The sequence below is a fragment of the Rhinolophus sinicus genome, chromosome 14 (assembly GCF_057876585.1).
Source record: "Rhinolophus sinicus isolate RSI-liver-muscle chromosome 14, RSI-T2T, whole genome shotgun sequence".
In the NCBI taxonomy this organism is placed as follows: domain Eukaryota; kingdom Metazoa; phylum Chordata; class Mammalia; order Chiroptera; family Rhinolophidae; genus Rhinolophus; species Rhinolophus sinicus.
Genome location: NC_142514.1, coordinates 22840229 through 22862814, shown reverse-complemented (window position 1 = coordinate 22862814; position 22586 = coordinate 22840229). Strand labels below are relative to the sequence as shown.

The window sequence follows — 22586 nt, the reverse complement described above, 5'->3', positions numbered from 1 at the left end:
TTGGCGGCCATTGAGGTTATGGGGTGGTTTCTGCGCGTAGCCTCGCCTACACTGACTAATCATCTTTAGCTTACAATATAGGCAGATTTATTCGGGAGATCTTGAAAGGGAGAATGGGCTTTGTGATAAGGATAGCCACAACATGCACTAAATCCCAGGTCGTCTGAGGGCTAAGTATTAGTAGTCAGGGTAAGCTGCCCTAATAAAGAAACTCCAAAATAAAAGTCTTAAAGAAGATACATACTTAGTTCGCTCATAAAACAGAGGTAAGTGGCTGAGGCAGGGTTGTTAGGCAGCTCAGCTCCATGACGTTGCCCAGAGAACCAGTTTCCTTCCAACTTGCTGCTCCTGCTTTCTTCTATGGTGTTATCCTCATCTACACCATGCCCACATTCCAGCCTGCAGGAAGGAGGAGAGAGAGACAGAGAGAGAGAGGTAGAGGAGGGACAACCAGAGTTCCTTTTAAGGATGTGCAGAGAAGTTGCCCACACCACTCACAGTCCATTGACCAAATCTTACTTAAATAGCCAGAGCTAATATAAGGTGGCTGGAAAAGTAGTGTCTAACCAGGTGACCATGTGCCCTGATGAAATGCAAAGGGGGCTTCCTATTAGTAAAAGAAAGAAGGGGATAATTCGGTGATTTACTCATGAGAGCCAGTTGCGTGCATATTTTCCCCAATTCCATATTCATTGACATGACTTGAAATTGGCCTTCGTGGGAGTATTTACACCACAGAAACTGGCAAACACTACAGATCTGAACTCCCCACTCCCCTATCCCAACTGGCCAGACAGCCAGTTGTTAAACATTGACCAACACTGAGGGTGATGGCTACTGGGAGGCAATTAGCAGTGTCTGTCACACTCAGGCCACGTGTTCTCAGTGTCTCTGCTGCCTTCCCCTCTCACTCCTGAGCAGCTTCCTCACCTTCTGCTCTTCAAGACGTCCTCTTTGGTTCAAATTTGTGAGTGCAGCTCATCTGTTCTTGCCCTAGATGTCCTACCCTGGGGCCAAGTGCCCACACTTGGGGCACTCAGCTACGTCCAGGGGTGGAAGAGCTGGATGGGGGATCATGCACCAAGCTGCCTCCTGAGGGGCTGTGAGCAGGACTGGCACCAAAGGCAGACACCACGCGCTGCTGAGCAGTGAAAGCTCTTTTTACATCCCTAACACAGAGTTTAGCTTGTAGGGGACTCTCCTTATGCAATTTTTTCTAATATTTCTTTTAAAAAAATTTATTGTGGTAAAATACACATAACATAAAATTTACCATCTTAGCCAGTTTTAAGTGTGCCATGCAGTGGTACCAGATACATTCATACTATCATGCAGAATCACTGCAAATCTAAGCAGCCTGGCTCCAGGGCCTCCACACTTGACCACTGCACCATACAGCCTCTCAAGACATTGGCAGCCCATCCCAGACTTAGAGAGTTGGACTCTCTGGGGATGGGTCCTGGGAATCTGTATTTGAACAAGTTTAACAGGTGATTTTGATGCATAGGCAGAATTAGACTGAAACTGTGAGTCTAAAATGTAGCAGTAAGCCTAGGGCCATGAGACTAGAACAAATATGGCTGCTTCTCTGATCATGTGACCATAAGGCCTGCCAAATAATGTTGACTGATTATATTCCCTGTGTGAGGAGAGAACCCAAACCCAGAACAATTACAAAGAACCCTCGAGGGAACTGCGCGAGCAGAAGGCCAGCTCAGGGACCTGCCTATGAGACGTTTTCCTAAGGGGCTCCAGCCACAGGCCACATCCTCTCCAGAGCTGGGACTGACCAGGTACCTGCCTAGTTCCTGGACTTTGATCTCCCATCTGACCTCCTTCTCACCCCTGCTCTGATCTGACAACTCCTGCTGGGTTGACCCCATCTCTGACCCCAGCCTGCCCCAGTTTTCAGCCTCACTCACTCCAGGCTGATATCTCACATGATGACAGTTCAAGGCAGGACAATATTCGTATCAGCTAGTGATAATGGGAGCAAGACACCATCTCTTCTAATGATGTAGTGACAAATGGACATGTCAAAAGATCTGTGACTTGCAGAGTGGAATTCAGGTAATATAAAACAACGCTGCAACCATCACAGAATGTGTGATTTAGAAATAGTAAGAAATAAACAGCCCTTGGTACTAACTAGAGCAATGCTCTTTCATTCATTGAACAAATGGTTATGGAGAGCCAATTCCACACCCGGTGTCTGTGTTAGCACTGGCGGCAAAAAAGATGAGCAAGACATTGTCTCTGCCACCAAGGAGTTCCCTTATGCCCAATTCTGCTGTGGCACCCAGAGAAGATGATGCTTCCTAGATTAGCCAATCAGTTGGACCAAAATGCAGGATTGCATTTTCAGAGAGGGGATGGTTCTAGCTTTGTCTGAGGTTCCAAAGTCTCTCAAATACTGGATGAGCCTATGGAAGCTTAGGAGAGCTGGTAATAAGCCTCAGAACACAAACACCTTTAGAAAAAAACCCTAGATCTGTCTGTGCACCAAAGGTTCAGGCCCAGGGGTGGGTAGCCTTCCTGGTTCAGGATACCCCATTCTATTCCTGGCTATACTCCAATTTGGTGTGTCATCTTAGACCATTCACATTCCCTCCCTGGGCCTCAGTTTCTTCAGACCATTTCTTTTCTCTCGGAATACCCAGCTCCTCAAAGAGTGTTCGATAAATGTTTGTTGAATGAAATGAATGAATGAACCTTTAAAGTCCCTTCCAGTTCTGACATTTTGAATCTATGAGTTGGAGACATCTTTGGGGAAGAATGGGATTGGCCAAGAAGAAAAAGTTTTGTCCCATTCTGAGGGACCCTGAATCACACTGCATTATGCAGCTATGACACGTCCCTTATGGACCACCTCTCCTTTCTCTTCATCCTCTTCCTTCATTTTCCATCTCCTCTGCACTCCCTTCTACCCCAAACGTATTGTTGTGGGTTGAATTGTGTCCCCCAGAAAAGATATGTCCAAGTCCTAACCCCCCGTGCTTGTGAACGTGATCTGATTTGGAAATAGAGTCTTTGTAAGATGTAATCAAGTTAAGATGAAGTCATACTGGATTAGAGTGAGCCCAACTCTGATAGGACTGAAGAAGTGTCTTATAAGAAGAGGGAAATTTGGACACAGACACACAGGAAGAATGCCACGTGACGATGGAGGCAGAGATTGGAGTGATGTTGACACAAGCCAAGGAATGCCAAGGATTGCTGGCAGCCACCAGAAACTAGGAGAAAGGCACTGGATAGATTCTCTCTCTAACCCCCATGAAGGGACCAACCCCGCTGACACCTTGGTTTTGGACTTCTGCCCTCCTGAATCGTGAGAAGAAATATGGGTTGTGTTAAGCCACCCAGTTTGTGGCATTTTGTTACAGCAGCCCTAGGACACTAATACAGTTGACCCTTGAAAAATGCAGGGATGAGGGGCACTGACCACCCTCACAGTTGAAAATCCATGTATAATTTAAGTTGACCCTCCACATACTTGGATTCCCAATGGAGGATCAAAAATACAATTGACCCTCGAACTTATCTGTGGAAAGAAGTGGACCTGCACATTTCAAACCTGATTTGTTTAAGGGTAAACTGTATATCTATGGGAGGCCATTATGTGGAAATCACCCCACTAATGCATGTTCACAGAGCCCTAAAAAGCACCAATGGTCCTAACAGTTCTCCAAATGTTCGCCGAAGATGAGTCATCTGCTGCGCCTATTGTGGATCTCTGAAACCAAGAAGCCTGACTTCCCTGTGGGGGAAGGAGGAAGGCCTCCCACGTGATTATTTAGCAGTAAGAGAATGCTGGGGGGTGGGGAGGAGGATTGTAGCCGCTTTTATTCCCCACTGGGGACAGCCCAAGGAAAAAAGGGGCTTTCATTACTATAAGAGGATGTCACAGTCATTTACTTTCACTCATTCAGTAAATATATGTGGAGCATTTATTATGCTGGGCACTAGTGGAGAGCACATGTGTATGGATGGGGGAGGAATGCTAAAGAAATATAACGCACGTTCCCTGAGTTCTGTGAGCCAAGCTGGAGTCGGAGGCCTGTAGCATGGTGGGTTATTAGCATGGAATCAGGCAGTCCTGTCTTGAATCCTGGCTCCACCACTGACTCTCATTGTGATCTTAGACAAGTTGTTTAATCCTTCTGGGCCTTTGTCTTATTGTAAGTGTTTGATTAAGATGAAGTATATAGCACGGGGCCAGAGGAAGTGCTCAATAAATGTTAGTTATTTTCATTATTGGAGAGCAGAGATGTTCACCAGAAATAGCTCAGTAGAAAAGCAAGGTGATGATGACCACACAGGACCCCTGTCCTGTCCAGGCCCTCATCATCTCTTGCCAGACAGTGAATGCTTAGAACAACTCCAGGATGAAGTTAGTCTGATTTTACAAATCACATAACTGTGGTTCATGGATATAAAATACTTGGCCAAGCTCACAGACAAGCAATATTGCAAGAGTCAGAGTTCAAACTAAAGCTCCCAAGCATATATCCTTCGTATTTCTGGGCAACGTTTATGCGTAAGTCAGAGAAGGTGGGGGGCAGCGTATGGTCTGGAGAGGGCCTAAAGCACCTCACTTAAGGTCATGGTTTCCTCTGTAGCAAGTACATTGTACTAGACTTACATGTTTATTTTGTTTAATTAGCAAATACACACCTAATTCTTGATATAGGGTGGTCTAAGCATTTTATGTTAATAACTCATCATCACAAGAGCCTATAAGGTGGGCACTGTATTATTCCCATTTTGCAGATGTGGAAATTGAGGCATGAAGACATCAAGCAACTTTCCCAAGGTCACACAGATAGTGAGTAGTGGACACAGGATTCACACTTACTTCTTCAGCTCCAGAGACAATGCTCGTAACCACTGTTCCACACTGCATTATCTTTTCAGGTGGTGGTGAATTGGCTATTGAAGCGTGTACAATGAGGGAAGGGGGAAGGAGTAACACCCCACACATAAGCCACCCTTTGGTGCTATTGCTGCAATAAGACCATGAGTAATTTGATCCTATAAGGAAAATGGCAGGATGGGGCCTGTTTAGCCCTGGGATTCTCTGAGTCAACAGTTTCTCATCTCATGCCCACTTCCTGAAAATGCTTTGCGCCTCAGCTTGGAAACTCTTTGAGCACAAAGAGCTCATTTCCTGTGGCCAGGAAGGACAGGACGAGTTCCTGATGACAGCTCATCTCCCTCATTAAGACACTCATAAAAGTGTTTCAAGGAGCCTGACTTATGGTTCCGCTGTTTGTCAAGATCCCCTTCTGCAAGGAGCCAGTCTGGTAATTTGGTGTGAGGAGATGTGCAGGGGAAACCAACTCCTTTGAGTCCAGGAATTATTTATGATCCTAAGAAGAGAGAATGTCATTTGGAAAGATAACAAGCCTTCACCAGCACAACAGTCTGTTTAATATGCCACGAAAGATGGGAGGCAGATTCAGCGTTCCAAAGCCAGCTAGAAAACTTTAAGATTCTGTGCATGTGGGTTTTCTGTTCTTATTAAAGCTCCAGGGTCAATAACAGCTAACAATTATGGAGGTTTTTACCTCTGAGCCAGGGCCTGTGATAAATGCTTTTTATACGTTAATTAATTTAATTCTCACACCATTCCTAGCCTATTTTACAAATGAGGAAATTGAGGCACAGAGAGGTTAACTTGCCCAAGGTCACACAGTAGAGAGTAGTCAGGTCAGGATTTTGACCCAAGTAGGTGTGCCTCCACGTTTGTGCTCTTGAATACCAGTCAGAGCTTAGGGGAAAACCAGGTATTAAGTCAGCCTAGTAAGATGAAATATACATATATTTCAAATTACCTCTGAGAATCCCTTAAAATGCCTATAAATTTACTATATTTGGTTTGAGGTATATGGCCTTGTCCAATGATTAGAGAACCACTGAGCTAAACTAAATGAAGAAACAGAAGGAGTCTACATGCAGATGTTGATGCTTTTAAACTCTTTGGCCTTTAGGTGAACTATTAAATCCCTAGAAGTGAAATGAAGAGGCAGAGAATTATAGAATGTCCTTACCCACTTGCAGGGGTGACTCTATTCTCTTTTTAATAGTCTCCGTGACCTTAACACATATCACTTGACATGTGATATTTTGCTGGATGAAGAGAGAACCTTAAGAGGAGAGGAGAGAAACTTCTGTTAGGAAAGGGGTTCTAAATTCCAAGCCTAAGTTAAATGAGCCTGGTACAATGAGATGTCATCAGACTAGCTCTGGAGCCAGGTAAACCTGAATTGGAAGCCTAAATCTGCTACTTACTAGCTGTGTAACCTTGGGCAATTTGCTTAACTTCCCAAAGCCTTGGTTTTTTAATCTGTAAAATGGTCATAGCAATACCACTGGGTTGAGAAGATTGATTTTAAAAGTGTATCAAGTAGCGAGCTTGAGTACAAATCAGTTATTAAGCATTAGCTCTTAGTAGCTGTTTGACCTTCGGCAGGTCACATCATTTTCTCTGAGCTTCATTTCTCCTCATTTGCAATATGGACATAACTGTTCTGCCTACTAACCTCAAAGGTCCTCGTAAAGAAACACTAAAGCACTGTACAAAGTTTGTATGAGGATTTTCTCAGCTGCTTGGTACACCTGGAATTGTGAGGAGGTGCTGGGTGACCCCTGCTGGAGAAAATAACTCAGGAGAATCCTGGGCCTGAAGTCAGACAGAAATGGGCTCAGATTTCCACTTTTGCCATTTAGCGTGGCTGTGTGACGTTGGGTGAGTGACCTAACCTCTCTGGGCTTCTTCTTTCCCTTCCATGAAATGGGATGAACAGTACCGACATCACAGGGTTACCGGGAGAATCATATAATGCAGAAAAGTGTTAAGCACGTGGTAAGCGCCCAATAAATGTTTGCTGAATCTGAATTTTGGGGAGCTGAGCCAAATTTAGTCCCTCTTCTCCTACGAGACGGAAGAAGCTCGTGGTGTGTCCGTGCAGAGCTCAGGTAGGGGAGATGCTCTCGGGTCCACTGGGCTCCAGTGCCTCCCCACACCCCCGCGCTCCCAGACGTTTCCATGGCTACCGGTTCAGGTCTGGAGCAGCACTTAGGCGTGTTCAGCCCAATCCCCGCCTTTCCAAAGTGACCATTGGCTGGAGAGGCCACGTGATGCGCACTGGTATGCTAATATATGGTAATCGCCCCAACGCCCCTCCTCCCCGTGCTGTGTCCAAGTAGCCAGCGGAGTGCGCGGCGCCGAGCCGAGGGGGCGGGCTGAGGGGCGGCCCCCGGGAGAGAGCGGCCAGGTGGAGGAGGAGCGCGAACGCGACCGCAGGTAACGGGCGGGCGCGTGCGCGCTGGGGCAGGCTCGCGGTGGATGTGCTGCGTGCGGGGGACTCGGGCCGCTGCGCTGCCGGCTTAACCCTTTGGGCACCCAGCTGTCACGGTCGGGCCGGGGCGCGGCGGCCGGGCAGGGCCCGCGGGGCGGGGCATTGCGGTGGGCACCGGCAGGCAGGCGGCGGGCGGCCTGACCCGGGAGCCGCGGCGTGGGGCCCGCGCGAGGACCAAGCAGTCCGGGCCGGCGGACCAACTGACCGCGCTGCGCCCGGGGCGGGGACCCAGCCGCAGCCGGGGCTGCGGGGCAGCTCCGGAGCTGGAACTTGCGAGAGGCTGCGGGGAACCGGCTGAAGTACTGGCACTCGCGCGGGTTCTCCCGGGTGACCGAACCCCTCCCGCGCAGAGGCCCGAGCCTCAGCAGCCCGTGGCCTTGCGAGGCCTGTGTTTCCTTCCCTCGTCCCGCAGAGTGTGAGGAGACCTGGGGGTTGGGCCTGACCTCGGCACCCCCTCCGCAGCTGTGATCTGACAGCCCAGCCGCCAGCACTTTTGACCCGGAGTCAAACTGGGGCCCCCTGTGGGACGAAGGCAAGATTGGTACTTAAGGGGGCACTGGCGAGACAACTGGGGATTGTCTGGGAGAAGAGGAATCCCCTAAATGAACAGCAGGCCCCAAGATATGCCAGGTTTGAGAAGGAGGGATGCCCAAGAAAGGCACTGGCCCCTTGTTTTCTGTGCGGGGTGATGACCTGACACTCATGGGAAAAGGTCGCTGCTGGACACCTGGATCCGTCTGTCATGTCCAGAGGAAGCAGTGTTGTGCGTGAGTTTCTAACAAAATTTTTCTAAGGCAAGGTTTAAATTCATCTTCCTCCCTTACCCTCCTCCTAGGTCTGCTACCAGAAGTGTGTTATTTTAATTACCACCCACTCCCCCCACCCGCCGCCGCCGCCACCACCACTGGTGGCAGCTTTAGGCTCACGGTGTAATTTAGCTTTCACTACAATAGAAATGGTAGGATGGGCCATGTGCCACTAATGTTAAGCTTGCCCTGGGAGTTTCTTGGAAGTGGGGGGGCAGGAGGAGTTTATCACCAGGGCTGATGAGATGCTGGCTAATGTGCCAGTGATATCAATAGAATTTCCTTTATGAGTCTAAAGTCGTTTCTTCTAAATCAAGGAAAAACGTGGTTACACATGAGAAGTACCAGGAACCAATTTGATTTTTGCAAGTGAAGTGCAAATTGCTCTTTCGTGTCGCTCTACATGTCCTTTACCACACAACAAACACTAGCTACATATATGCCAGGCACTCTGTGTCTTGGGGATGCAAAGATGAGTAAGATAATTAGTCTTTGTCCTCAAAGAAATAGTGGGATAGACAAAGTTGCCAGTTCAAGTTGTAACGGCATAATAGATGTGTATATAAAGAGCTGTGGAAGCACAGAGGAGGGAACAATTAGCTGTGTGAGAGGGTCCAGGAAGGCTCTCCAGGGAACATGATTAAGCAAGGTCTTGGAGGATGAATAGGAGTTTGCCTTGCAGAAAACGACAAGAAGGGCAGCCAAAGCAGAGAAAACAGTGAAAGCAGACACTTAAAGAGTATGGTATCTCTAGGCAATGGCATTATATTATAGCCATGGCCTTTTTCCAAAAGTAACCTAGAATCTCTAATTCCCAGCACAGTTTTCCAGTGGTATTTTCCTTCTGGTTCTTCTTCCTCATTTTTTGCCCTCATCCATTTTTCTGATCTTTGTGCCTGTCTTTCCAAGTCAGAGGCCAACTTAGGGAGATGGGAAAGGGAGAGTTTGCAGTAGCGCCAAGGTAGAGGGCCTGACAACTGGGCAGAATGTGTGGCGCTGCAGGCATCATCCGGAGGGCAATCGAAATCAGACAATAAGAGGAAAATACCGGCCATAACCAGCGAGGCCTTGCTGAATGGGAAATCTGCCTTTGGTGACATTGTGAGACCTGGGGAAATGAGTAATAAGCTCAGAAGGATGTGGAGCAAGAGAGGGTCTTCTGGACTGTGATGTGGGTCAGGGCGAGCAGTTCAGAACTGACACCATGAATCAGGCAGAAATGGTAGCGCCCCCTGTTGTGTGGAGCCAGCCACGTAGGGCAGGGCTAGATCTGACAGCTCAGGCAACTGTGCAGAAAAGGACAGCACCAACTCAATAGAATATTTCCAGTACTTCTTTCTTTCTGTTCTCTCTTCCTCCTCACGATTATCCTCTTTTGATCCCAATTTCCACCCAGGATTCCCTTTTATTAGGCTTCTTTTACTAAGGTCTTAGCTACCAGAGGCGAGAAAATCCTGTTCTGCTGCCTTATTAATATCCCCCTCTAGAACTGTAAATGGTCCATTTTACCTCATAAGCCATCCACTAGCCAGCCGTTTTTTACTTCCTGATCATTTGCAAACAGAGCATGGATGGGTCCAGAGGTACTAAAGTGGACCTCATTCCCAAAATTCACCTAATGTTTGAATCAGATAAAGGCCTTTTAGCTTTGCTGACACCAAAATTTATTTTTAGAATGGATTGTGGTGAATTTTGGCAAATCCCCTATTTTGAACTATATTACAAATCAAGCCATGTAAAGAAGGTGACATTGAGGTGATATACCTAAGTTGAACCACTAAGATTGATCATTCTGTAAGTGCTAGAGAATCAGGGGTGCTGCTTAAGCAATCTTTTCAACCTGTTTTCTGAGCACCTGTTTGTGTGTAAATACTGTGTGGTATTTGTGCTTTGGAAGAGACAGGAAAACGAGAGAGGTGATGTAAGTCTGGGGATTCTCCGTTGAACAGGGATTCAGATCCCAGTTCTTCCAGTTACTTGCTGTGTGACTTGGACACGTTATTTGACTTTGTTTCTTTATATGTACTAATACTACCTACCTCGTATAGTTGTGAAGATTAAATGAAATCACAAGTGTAAAGTAGTAATTCAGTAAATTTTCAAAGTGCTAACCTTGTGGTATTATAGGAGTTAAAAAAAGAGAAATATCATTATGGGCTGTGATTATGAAGGAAGGCTTTTTCCAGAGACATGGTGAATTTTATGATGTAAAGAGAATGAAGGTGGAAGGGAATTCCAGACAGGAAAGATAATGTTCATAAAACATAGGGCCAGAATATCAAAGAAAGTCTTCAGGGGTCAATTGATGAGATTGACCAATCTGGCAAGATCAGAAGGTTTAAGGAGAGAAGTGGTAGGAGAGGAAGGGTTGGTTGAAGCCAGATTTTAACAGGGACTAGTGCTGAACTAAATAAAAAGTTAAGACTTTATCCTGTATGGTGGCAAGTCTAAAGATGCTTGGTTAGGGAAGTGTGGGGTCATGAAAGTAGTGTTTTAAGGAGATTCTCAGCAACAAAGTGGAGAATAAACTTTAGTAGGGATAGAAAGAGAACTGTACAGCCAGTTAGTAGGTTATTGAAATAGTCTAGGTGTGAGGAGATAAGGAATTGAATTAGGGTGATAGCAGTGAAAATAAAAAGAGACGGGCTCAGCAGGTGTTATGAAGGAAACGTGAACAGGACTTTGTGACTGGCTGGATATGGATGACAAGAAGTAAGAACCAAACATAGCCTTGAACATGGTGACAAGATTAACAGAAATCAGACAGATAGAAAGGAAAACCAGTTTGGGGGAGAAGAAGAGAAGCTAAGTGCTAGTTCTCTTGAGGTGATACTGGAACTTTTATATAAATGGACATGTCCCATCATAGTATTTGGAAGGGGGGGGGCTAATGTTCAATGGAGAGAAGTAAGGGAGTCTTACATAGAGAATGTGATCATTGAAGCCCTCTGATCAGCTTTGTTCACCAATGGTAGCAGCATAGAGATAGAAGTAAAGAGGACCAAAGGCTGAAGCTTGGAGATTGCCCACATTTAGGGAGGGAGGGAAAAGAAATGGGGTCAGTATGGTAGAAAATAAGGACTACCAGGAAAGCAAAAGAAACATCTAATTTATTCATCTAACAAATGTGTTCTTTTCACGACCATTTGTGTACCTGATTAGACGTACTGTTAGCCATGAGGGTGAGTATCTCAGAAGTCAAGAGAAGAGAGGGTTTCAAGTTGGAGGAATTGGTCAGCAGTATGGAATTATACAGAAAAAGTGGGAAATGTCCATTATATTTGCTAACCGGGCTCATTCGTTTTCTACATTAGTTTACTAAATAAGCAGGGGGTGGCCATGGGGATATCAAACGCCAGCTGTAAGAGGTTTGTGGCCTGAGGTGCTGATAAAAAATGGAGACAGCATGTAGCTCGTCCTTTGTATGTTCAGCAGTAGAAGGAAGAAGAGAAATAGGAAAGTGATTGAAGAAGGCAGAAGAGTCAAGCAAAAGATTTATAATCTTCCCTGTCCGCTTCATTATTTTAGTTGTCCTAAGATATTGTTCTCATTCTTTCATATCCTGAATAGTAGTTTAGCAATTCATTTCTTAAACTTACAGCTTTGATAATTACCTGTACATTTCCTTGAACAATAATAGTACAGCTACCGTTGGTTGCATGCTAAGCACTTTCTACACGTTCTATTCATTATCTCATTTAATCTTCACGATGCTGAATTACAACCACACAACCTCTTGGAAGCATGGAGAGGCGAAATAAATTGCCTACAGTCACACAATTAATGAGTGGCAAGGATGGGATTTGGACCCAGCTCTGACTCTAAAGTTCTTCATGTTACACCGAGGGCAGGACCAGCTTCATGGGTGTGCGACCTGTGCAATGTCCCAGGGCCCTGCGTGTTTAGAAGGGCCATATGCTCGGTTTGTTTTGTTGTTGCTCTCTTGAAATTCTTAATAATTTTTTTAACAAGGGCCCTGCATTTTCATTCTGCACTGGGTCCCACAAATTATGGAACCAGTTCTGCCTGAAGGTATCGAAACTACTTCCTAAAGCTGGGAAAGCACTTTGTGCTGTATCCTTTGTTTTGGTTGTCGCCTAATGAAGGTCCTTGCTGTGTCCTGGTGCACAAGTACATTTTCCTGTGGTCCCTCTCATCTTGGACTCCTCGTGTAAAGGGCAGAAGGGGGATATCTTGATGTTCAAGGTGATAGTATGAAGACAACAGAGAATAAAGAGGCAAGGAATTATTTACCCAGAATGGCTTCTAGAAACTCTTCCATCGTATCTTCAGAGTATTATTGGATAGACTTACAGTCCTGATGCTGTTGTTACTCCCAATTTAAAAAAGAAATGAGTTTATTTCTATTCCTTTTGTAGTCAGGTATTTCTATTTGCTTGTGGGAAGCTATGGAGACCACTTTTCAACCTACTGAAACAGAAATTTGGGTTGAACAGGTATAATACGACTTGTCTGTGCTGCTCTGGTGCCTTTTTAGCCAGGCAGATGCCACGCCTGCACCCCATACCAGGGACTCCCCCGCAGCTTTGAACCATGTGGCTCTCTGTACCATATTTGTCTTGAATGCTCATGTTCCACGTTTGCCTTTGTTGCCCACTCTATTCCTTCATCTACCCACATGACTCATGAAAACCAGAAAACCTTAATTGTTTATATTGTCTCTCATTTTTGGCTTTACAGTCACTACTTGTAACTGACAACAAATTAAGTTTTTCTGGCTTTCATAGTTACAGCTCTCTCAAAAACAACTCCTGGTAATGACCAAGTCCTGATACCACTTGATCCTCACTGACCACTTGACCATGTCCTAACACCAGCCAGCCTAGATTCCTTTGTGGAGGAGATCAGACAAGACTGAGATTGTGTTGCTTCCTCCTATGTCATTCCCATTCAGAATGCTTATTCTCACTTTCTACTCCCACATGGACCAGGTGAGCCTAAGAATACACAAGATTAACAATATGAAGAGATTTTGAGTATAACCTGGGGTATACATCACGAAACAAGGTTTAGATGGCCAGGTATTCTCCTTGGTCTCCTATTTGTGCTGGTGGCATAGTCTCCACCAGCACTGCAGTAATCTGTTGCTGCATAACAAATTATCCCCACATGTATCGGCTTAAAACAAATTTCTCTCTCTTTTAAGATTCAATTCAAGCATTACATCTCAGGAGCATTTCCCAACTTGCTTTTTTTCTTTAAGATTTTGTTGGGGAAGGGGAACAGTGTGTATACTTCTGGGACTTTTCCAAGTCAAGTTGTTGTCCTTTCAGTCTTAGTTGTGGAGGGCGCAGCTCAGCTCCAGGTCCAGTTCCTGTTGTTAGTTTCAAGGAGTGCAGCCCACCATTCCTTGCGGGAGTCTAAAGGGGAACCTTGTGGTTGAGAGGATGCGCTCCAACCAACTGAGCCACCCGGGAGCTCAGCGGCAACTCAGCTCAAGGTGCTGTTCAATCTTAGTTTCAGGGTCGGAGCCCACCATCCCTTGCTGGAGTCAAACTGGCAACCTTGTGGTTGAGAGCCCTTGCTCCAACCAGCTGAGCCATCTGGCCACCCAGGAACCGAGCGGCAGCTCATTGACTTCATTCTAGTTGTGGGGGGCGCAGCTCGCTGGCCCCTGTGGGAGCCGAAACGGCAGCCCGGTTCCCCAGAGCTCGCGCTCTAACAACTGAGCCACCTGTCTGCCCCTCAACTTGCTTTTGATGAACTAGCATCCTTCCGCTCTGATCTTCCTTTGTAATCTTTTTCATATCCATAGCTTCAATTCCTAAAACCATTCCTTGAACACAGTAGATGCTCAATAAATGGTTGTTGAATATGCTTAAGGATAGGTTGTACCTTTATATACTTTATTCTTTAGAAAACTCATGTATATTGCAAAGTATCTAGCTTTGTGCCCTATGATAAATACACCCGTCTTCATCTCCCTACCTAGAGGCTCATGTATCATTGCTGTTGAAAATGTAAAGAAACCATTGTGTCTTTCAAAGACTTCTTGACTTGCCAACTCACGTACTCTAGGAAGGACTCCTTGAACTTGTTTCTATCTGTAAGTCTCTGCTCCACCCATACTCTGAAACCAATTCTGGCCCTTGTAGGGAACCATATAATGAGCCCCTAGCCCAAAGATATTTGCTTGGTTCAATAACAAAGCCAACATTTGTTCACTATTTAAATATTTGACTATAAGCTTTATGAAGGGAGGATCTGGGTATGACTTACACACTGCTATATTCCCAAAACAAAGCACTATTAGATGCTTAATACGTATTTGGTGAATGAATTCATGACACTCCATTCTTGATACTCATGTCCCATTCCTGTTAATCTGGGTCCTGAGCTCTGATCAGCTCGAATCTTAGGCCTGAAATCATCATTTCATGTAGCCCAGACTGTTTGTCTTGGTCCTTGACTCTTCTCTTACGGGTCCTTATCACTGGTCATCTTTGGGAACTTGACCCCTTGCTTACTCAGAACTAAGGTACCACTTCCTCTCTTAATCTTCCTAACTAATACAGCCAGGAGAATATTCTTTTCTCTACCTATAGCCAGAAATGTCCAGCATACATATTAAGTGTGTCTTAAAATATTTGAACTGAAGAGAATTACATTCACATTTCAAAAGAAAGAGAACAGGCCCCTTAAGACATGTGTTTTGGCCAGAAACCAAGTTCTAAAATTTTGTGAGTCTGTTAAACCGATTAACTTGTAAGCTTCAGCAATTCAATGCAAATTAATTTTTATACCAACCAACAAATCAAAGGAAGGGAGAGAATTAAGTGAGTGTGTGAATATCGTTGCCAGGGAAACTTTTCCTGACAGGAGAGAGACCCTCACAGGAATTTACACAGGCCCAAGAAAGCAATGTAACCTGATCTTTCTCTGTTCTCTTTCTGATGGGGAAGACAACCATGTAGAAACCATGGATACAAATAAAGGTGGCTTCAGACCTTTCTAGAGAATTAGGGAATACTCCTTCTGGAGGTAGGACTGAATAGTAGAGTTCTCCAGGGCTAATATGATTATTGTAAGGAACCTATTCCTTCTGAGGGAACATCTGGAAATACAGAGCTTCTCTGAATCCAGCTCTGAAAGAATATTCATTCAACAAAGATTTATTCAGCACTTTCTAACTGACACATTGCCCAGAAGGAAAGGTGATTAATAAGAGACTGATACAGTTCGAAGGTACTCTATCACACCAAGTAGCTGTTCCTTAACGTTTTGTCTAAATTGATTTTTTGAGTAGAGGGTGATATGGACTTACATATTTAATGCTTTTTTTAAAAAAAAAAAATTGTTTCTGTTAGGAAAAGCTTAAACACAAGTGTATCTTCTGCCATATTTCTATCCTTAGATCATCACTCCTGAGAAAAACCTAATTCATTGATCCACAACACCACACCCCAAGGTGGAGGTTCATCTAGTGACAGTGTCCTCCAAGTTGTATGTACCAGTAAAGGACAAGCCCATCTTCTTGATGACTAAAATCCTAAGCGACCCTTCATATTTTAATTATAAATGATGGATGGTTTGAAGTCTAAATTCTTGGCTGTAAATGTGTTTAAATTGAAATGTCTAATGCAGTCCCATATCTGAGATGTACCGTTCAATGTCTCCTTTTATATGTCGATGCCCTGGAGTTTCATACTGGGCATGGTGCCGTCCATGGGCCTGCAGACAGGCAGCAGGAGGTGATGGTTAACAGCATGGGCACTAGAGCCAGGCTGTTTGAGTTCCAGCCCTGCCTGTACCACCATTAACTGTGACCCTGACAGCCTTCTTCAAGTCCTCACCTCTCTGCGCTCCAGTCTTCTGGTACTTAATGGGGATAATAATAGTACCTGCCTCGAAGAATTATAGAATTAAACAGGTTAACACACGTGAGGTGCATAGTAAACACTATGTATGTTTTATCTTTTGTTATTTCCTGGGACCTCCTAGACAGTAGGGTTGGTTCCATTTGAAGGAAGACTGTTGAGAGGTATAGAGGTATAATAACTTCCCTAAAGCTGTACACTAAGTGTGGACTCAGATTATTTTTGTCCTTAATTTAGTACCGAAGTTTTCCATTCTACTTGGTAAGAGAGAGAGAACACGAGAATCAGCATAAGAGAGAGGAACTTGACTTTTGGAGCATTTTGAAATAGGGATTACTTCACAAAAGATGGCGACACTAAGACATATGGAAATAAAATTGCTTTCTCAAAGGCGAAATGAGTGTGAGAAAAGGCTGGAAATAATAATGTAAGATAGGGAATGTCATACTGGGTCAGGCCAGTGGTATATGCAGCCCAACATTCTGTCTCTGATCATGATAACAGGGACAACTGGAGGGGAGTATTGTAACTGCCATCTATGACAAAGGCTTGTAATTATCAGGATGGATCTGCCCATCCTGTCTTTTAGTTTCCTGCTGTGTCTTATTCACACAAGTATTTAAGCTTTACTTCTATTTTTGGTCTTTAAAGTCTGTTCGTTATTCAAGAAACATTTTTAAGGCTTCTGTTCCCCTATTCTAGTAGCTAGGGATGCAAAGACGAGTAGAACCCAATCCTGGTACCCCACAAGTTTATAAAGGGAGATAGACATGGAAACATTGAGTATGCTGTTGTACTTAGTGCCATAATAGAGGTATGGACAAGATGATTTGAAAGCTTAGAGGAGGAATCACTTAGTCACACTTAGAAATGTCACCTTCTGGAAAAAGTGACATTTGAGATGACAACTAAAGGATAAGGAAGAGTTCTTCAGGCAGACAGTGCACCTCAGACAGAAGGAGCTATGCGTGCAAAGGTGAGGTGTGTGTGTGTGAGAGAGAGAGAGAGAGAGAGAGAGAGAGAGAGAGAGAGAGAGAACAACGTATGTGGGGGATTCCAAGTAATCTGACATGACTGGAGCATAACATGAGCAGGGTAGGCGCAGAAACAAGGTGATGATCAAACACAAAACACTTGGATTCCCAAGCTAAGAATTTGGACTTTATATTGAAGGCCATGGGGAGCTTTTGAAACACTTTAGGAGTAATGTGATCAAATCTGCCTTTTAGGAGGGTCCAATCAGCAATGTGGAGGCCAGTTGGACAGGAGTGAGACTAGAGACAGAATCATGCAGTTAGAAGGGAGCCTCTAGTTCAACTGCTCATCCACTGTCAGTATTTTTACTATTGAATATGTACGAGGTGTGATCAAAAGATACGGTGAATATTTAAATAAAAAAATATTTATTACAGTAAGACACCTTGCCATTAATCCCCCTCAAAATACTTCCCCTCACTTCAGACACACTTATCCCATCGTTCTTGCCACTTTCTGAAGCAGTTCTGGAACTCCTCTTTCGTGAGTGTCTTTAGTTGTCCTATCGTGGCTGTCTCAATGTCCTGAATCAATTCAAAATGTTTACCTTTCATGGTCACTTTGACTTTGGGGGAAGAGCTAGAAGTCACATGGTGCCAGATGCGGCGAATAAGGTGGATGAGGACACACGGTAATGTTTTTATTTGACAGAAATAATGTTTTTATTTGACAGAAATAATGTTTTTATTTGACAGAAGCGATGTGTGACATGGAGCCTTTTTGTTGTGAGCACAAAGTGCGGTGAATGCTGCTGCTGAGTGCCATCCTACGGAAAGGCAGGGATCTTTAATACAGGAAACAGTGCATTGAAACTTAGTAACAGTGTGTGACAAGTTTCGACTTGTTCGATGCAGTCAGTTGGGTGTGAGCTACGGTTGAGAGAAGGTGTGTTTTAAAGTGTGCCGTCAATCATCCTTCATCATGACAATGCTCTGTGTCACCCATCATTTCTGGTATATGGGAATTTCTGTCAAATAAAAATATTCCGGTGTTTCCTCATCCACCTTATTCACTGGATCTGGTACCATGCGATTTCTGGCTCTTCCCCAAAGTCAAAATGATTCAGGACATCGAGGCAACCACAACAGCACGACTAAAGATACTCAGGAAAAAGGACTTCCAGATCTGCTTCAGAAAGTGGCAAGAACTTTGGGGTAAGTGTGTTCAAAGCAAAGGGGAGTATTTTGAGCGGGATTAATAGCAATGTGTCTTTTACTGTAATAATTTTTTTTTATTTAAACATTCATTGTATTCTTTGATCATACCTCATATATGTTCATTCAACCAAGATTTATTGATGGCATGCCAGGTACTGGGCTAACTACTGGAAATACTAAAAGAAACAACACCCGATCCATATTTTGGAGTTGCTTGCAGTATTTTATTTGCCCTAAACAAAAGCTTTATTGAGTTTTCAGCTTTCCTGTCCCTCTTACACTTCATCTCATTCCCAATACCAGTGTTCTGGGATGTATAAATGTGCTAGTTTGTGTTTAGCTTGTCTGTAAACATGATTTTAGTGTCCCTGTCATAACTCCTTCTCAACTTTCATCTCTCCAAAATGCAAAGTTCTAATCATTTAATGAATTCCTATGGAGAATAAATCTATTAAACCCTTTTTTTTAGACTTCTATTTCAATTCTTAATCTTCCCTCTTGTTTCCCTGAAGCCTCAAGGGCTATATGTTAGCACTCAGGTCACACATTAAACTCTTTGGGCTCTACTTCCTGTCCTCCACTAGCTTACGAAGCCCTTACTTCCTTCATTCTTCTTTTCTTATTTCCCCAAAGATACGCATACCAGAATTGCAGACTGCATTGTTTTCTTAGCTTTTTCTATGTGGTGTTAATGCCGTTCACCCATGAGATCACAGTCCCCAAAGGAAAAACTCCTCCACCCCTGAAAATAAAGAAATTGGAGATGAGATGATATTTCTACTGCAATAGAAGATAAAGTAACGCTTTATTAGAAGTAGTAGTATTTATTACATAATACTAAATTGTGGTTACAATTTATTGAGAACTTATATATGCTAATTGCCATGCTAAAATGTTACGTGAGTTCTTATTTAATCCTCACAGCAACTCTGTGAGGTAAGTACTCTTTATTATTCCCACTGTACAGATAAAGAAACAGGCTCAAAGGGGTGAAATGATTTGTCCAAGGTCAGGTCACTAAGAAATAATAGAGCCAAATATCAAAGTCAGGCCTGTCTGATTCCATCACTGCTGTGTAGTGCAGGGTAGATACGCGGGTTCTGAGTGCAGATACCTCTGGTCATCAAGAGTGAGCCAATTATTTTCATCCTTTATTCACAACTGCCATCATCAAATCTAATTTCTCCCACTTCTCTTGATTCTTATTTCAATAAGCTATTTTATTTGGATCACAAGAAGGCACAACAAGTTTCTAGTAACAACCATCCCCTGTCCCCAAAGTTTGTGATGTTTGTCATAATTTAATTGATTTGACTTTGCATGTTAGCCCTATATAATTCGTTGTTATAATAAGGTGTTATAATTCGTTGTGAATGCTGTGTTTACAGTTTTGGGACCTACTTCCAAGTGAATACTTTGTGCCTTGGAATGTGGCTGTGTATCGTAACAGGTTTGTTGTGGAGAAAGCTAAGTGTCCTTTTTAAAAATGTTGTTTATGTTGTAATTTCCACACAAGATGGATCTACTCCTAGTGATGAGTGAGGTAGACTGAATAATGGTACCCAAAGATATAGGTATTAATCCCTGGAATTCAAGAGAAAGGGTCTTTGCTGATGTGATGAAGTTTTAAGGATCTTGACATGAGGCGATTATGCTGAATATCTGGGTGGGCCCAAAGTCCAATCACAAAGTCTTTAAAACAGAGAAACAGAGGAAGATTTGACACACACAGCAGAGGAAGAGGCAATGTGACCACAGGGGCAGAGAATAGAGTGATGCGGCCACAAGCGAAGGAATGCTGGCAGCCACCAGAACACAGAAAAGTCCAGGAGTGGATTCTCCCCAAGAAGCTCCAGAGGAAGTGAAGGCTTGCCAACCCCTTGATTTCAGCCCAGTGAAACTGATATTGAAACTCTCACTAACTGATATTGATAGTGAGAGAATCAATTTCTGTTGTTTTAAGCCATGACGTTTGTGGTAATTTGTTATGGCAGCCACAGGGAACTAATACAATGAGAATAGTTACTTCTTGTACTGCTTTGTTCATTTTGAGGGCACATATCATGACTTAATAAAGGTGACAAACAACTAATGTAACATGTATGGTAATAATAATAATAATTTCAGCAAGCACTTATATAGTGCTGACAATGTGCCAGGCACTATTATAAGCATTTGAAATATACTTACTCATTCAATCTTTGTTTACCATATAGGGGATTCTATTATTACCTCTATAAATAGGAACTGTGAAGTACAGAGAAGTTAGGTAACTTGGTCAAAGTTATGTAACTAGTAAGTAGTGGGGCCAGAACCTGAACTCAGACAGTCTGGCTCCATAAGTCCATGCTATTAAACACTATGCCACACATGGCTTGGCACTTAGGAGACATTCAACAAAGGACACTGTGACAGTGTCTAAAGTTTTTTCAAGCCTTTGGCCACTTCCTCTTCTCCATGTTTTCTGCTGTGTTCACTGTCTTCTTCAATTTCTTGTCCTTAATCCTTAATATGTTTTCTTTTTTAAATATCCTTGTGTGATTTTGGTATCTGAGTAATTCTGGCGTCATAAAATGAGTAGGTAAGGTTTCCTTTTTCTATCTTCTGGAAGAGTTTATGTGGTATTGGTATTATTTCTTTCTTGAATTTTCAGTAAAATCCAAGCAATTTACCAGTAAAATCATCTGGGCCTGGAGTTTTCTTTGTGGAAAGATTTTAAACCAAGAATCCCATTTCTTTAATAGATAAAAGGCTATTTCTTCTTGAGTGAGCTCAGGTAGCTTGTATCTTTCAAGGAAGTTTTCCACTTCATCTTTGTTTACTATGTTGACATAAAGTTGTTCATAATATTACCTTATCCTTGTAATGTCTGTAGGATCTCTTTCATTCCTATTATTGGTAATTTGTATCTTCTCTCTTTTTTTTCTGACCAGTCTGATTATAGGTTTATCAATTTCATTGATCTTTTCAAAGAACCAGCTTTTAATTTGATTGACTTTTTCTTTATAGTTTTTGTATTTCATTGATTTCCACCCTCATCTTTATTATTTCCTTCCTATGCTTACTGGCATTTCATTTGCTCTTCTTTTTCTAACTTCTAAAGTTAGAAGCTGAGGTTAATGATTTGAGATTTTTCTTCTTTTCTAATATAGGTGTTTTAATGCTATAAATTTTCCTCTAAGTACTACTTTAACTATATCCTATAAATTTTAATACGTAATTTTTTTTGTTTTCATTCAGTTCAAAATATTTTTTAATATCCCTTGTGATTTCTTCTTTGACCCATGACTTATTTTGAAGTGTGTTGTTTTGTTTTCAAATACTAGGATTTTCCCAATACCTTTCTGTTATTGATTTTAAGCATTATTGTGTTATGCACAAAGAATATACTTTGTATGATTTTGATTCTTTTAAATTTATCAAGACTTATTTTATGGTCCAGAATATGTATTCTGCTGTCATTGGGTGGAGTGTTCTATATATCTACATTAGGTTGGTAGCATTGTTCAAGTCTTCTATATCTTTATTAATTTTTCTGTCTACTTGTTTTATCAATTACTAAGCAAGGATAATTGAATTCTCTAACTATAATTATAAATTTGTCTTTTCTTCTTTTTAGTTTCATCAGTTTTTGCTTTCAATGTTTTGAAGCTCTAGTGCTGACTCCGTACACATTTAGAATTGTATGTTCTCTTGATGAATTGACCCTTTTATCACTATGAAATGATCCCCTTTTTCCCTGGTAATATTTCTTGTTCTGAAGTCTACTTTGCCCAATATTGATACAATCATTACAACTTTCTTATGGTTGTTGTTTGCATGGCATACTTTTCCATCCTTTTACTTTTAACCTATATACATCTTGATTTTTAAAGTGGATTTCTTATAGAACGCATATGGCTGGGTCTTGCTTTTTAATCCAATATAAACATTTTTGCCTTTTAATTGGGATGTTTAGACAATTTACATTTATTGTAATTATTGTTATGGTTGGATTTAAATTGACGATTTTGCTATTTGTTTTCTATTTATTCCATCTGTTCTTTGTTCTTTTTTTTTCTGTCTTGCCCAATTTTGGATTATTCAAGTTTCTTATTTATGGTTTCATTTTACCTTTATTATTGGCTTATTGCCTATATGTCTCTGTTTTATCTTTTTTAGTAGTGGCTTTATAATATACATCTTTAACTTATCCTTGTTTATCTTCAAATATTTATCACTTTGTCTATAGTTGTTCGTTCAAAACCTCCTCAGAAGCTACCCAGGTATAATCTGAAACTGGCCCTCATATGCAGAGGACAGGAAGAGACTGAAGAAAGAGGCAGACCACTCCAGATCTGTAGGTGGCAGTTTTATTGAGCAAGGGAACTTACAAGGCTTGCCTTAGGC

The 22586-nt window shown here is 42.7% G+C and overlaps 1 protein-coding gene across 10 annotated transcripts in view; it reads left to right on the top strand.

The window, feature by feature from the left end:
• The first annotated feature begins 7173 nt into the window (after positions 1-7173).
• Positions 7174-22586, top strand: part of PHC2 (polyhomeotic homolog 2) — a 98480-nt gene continuing 83067 nt past the window's right edge. For 3 of the 10 annotated variants that reach the window (XM_088790999.1, XM_088790996.1, XM_088790991.1), the window contains exon 1: positions 7174-7306. The gene's annotated coding sequence lies outside the window, so the exon portion shown is untranslated. Of the gene's footprint in view, positions 7307-7354; positions 8129-22586 lie in introns of those variants that run through there. The other 7 variants (XM_088791000.1, XM_088790997.1, XM_088790995.1 and 4 more) reach the window with 4 other exon arrangements.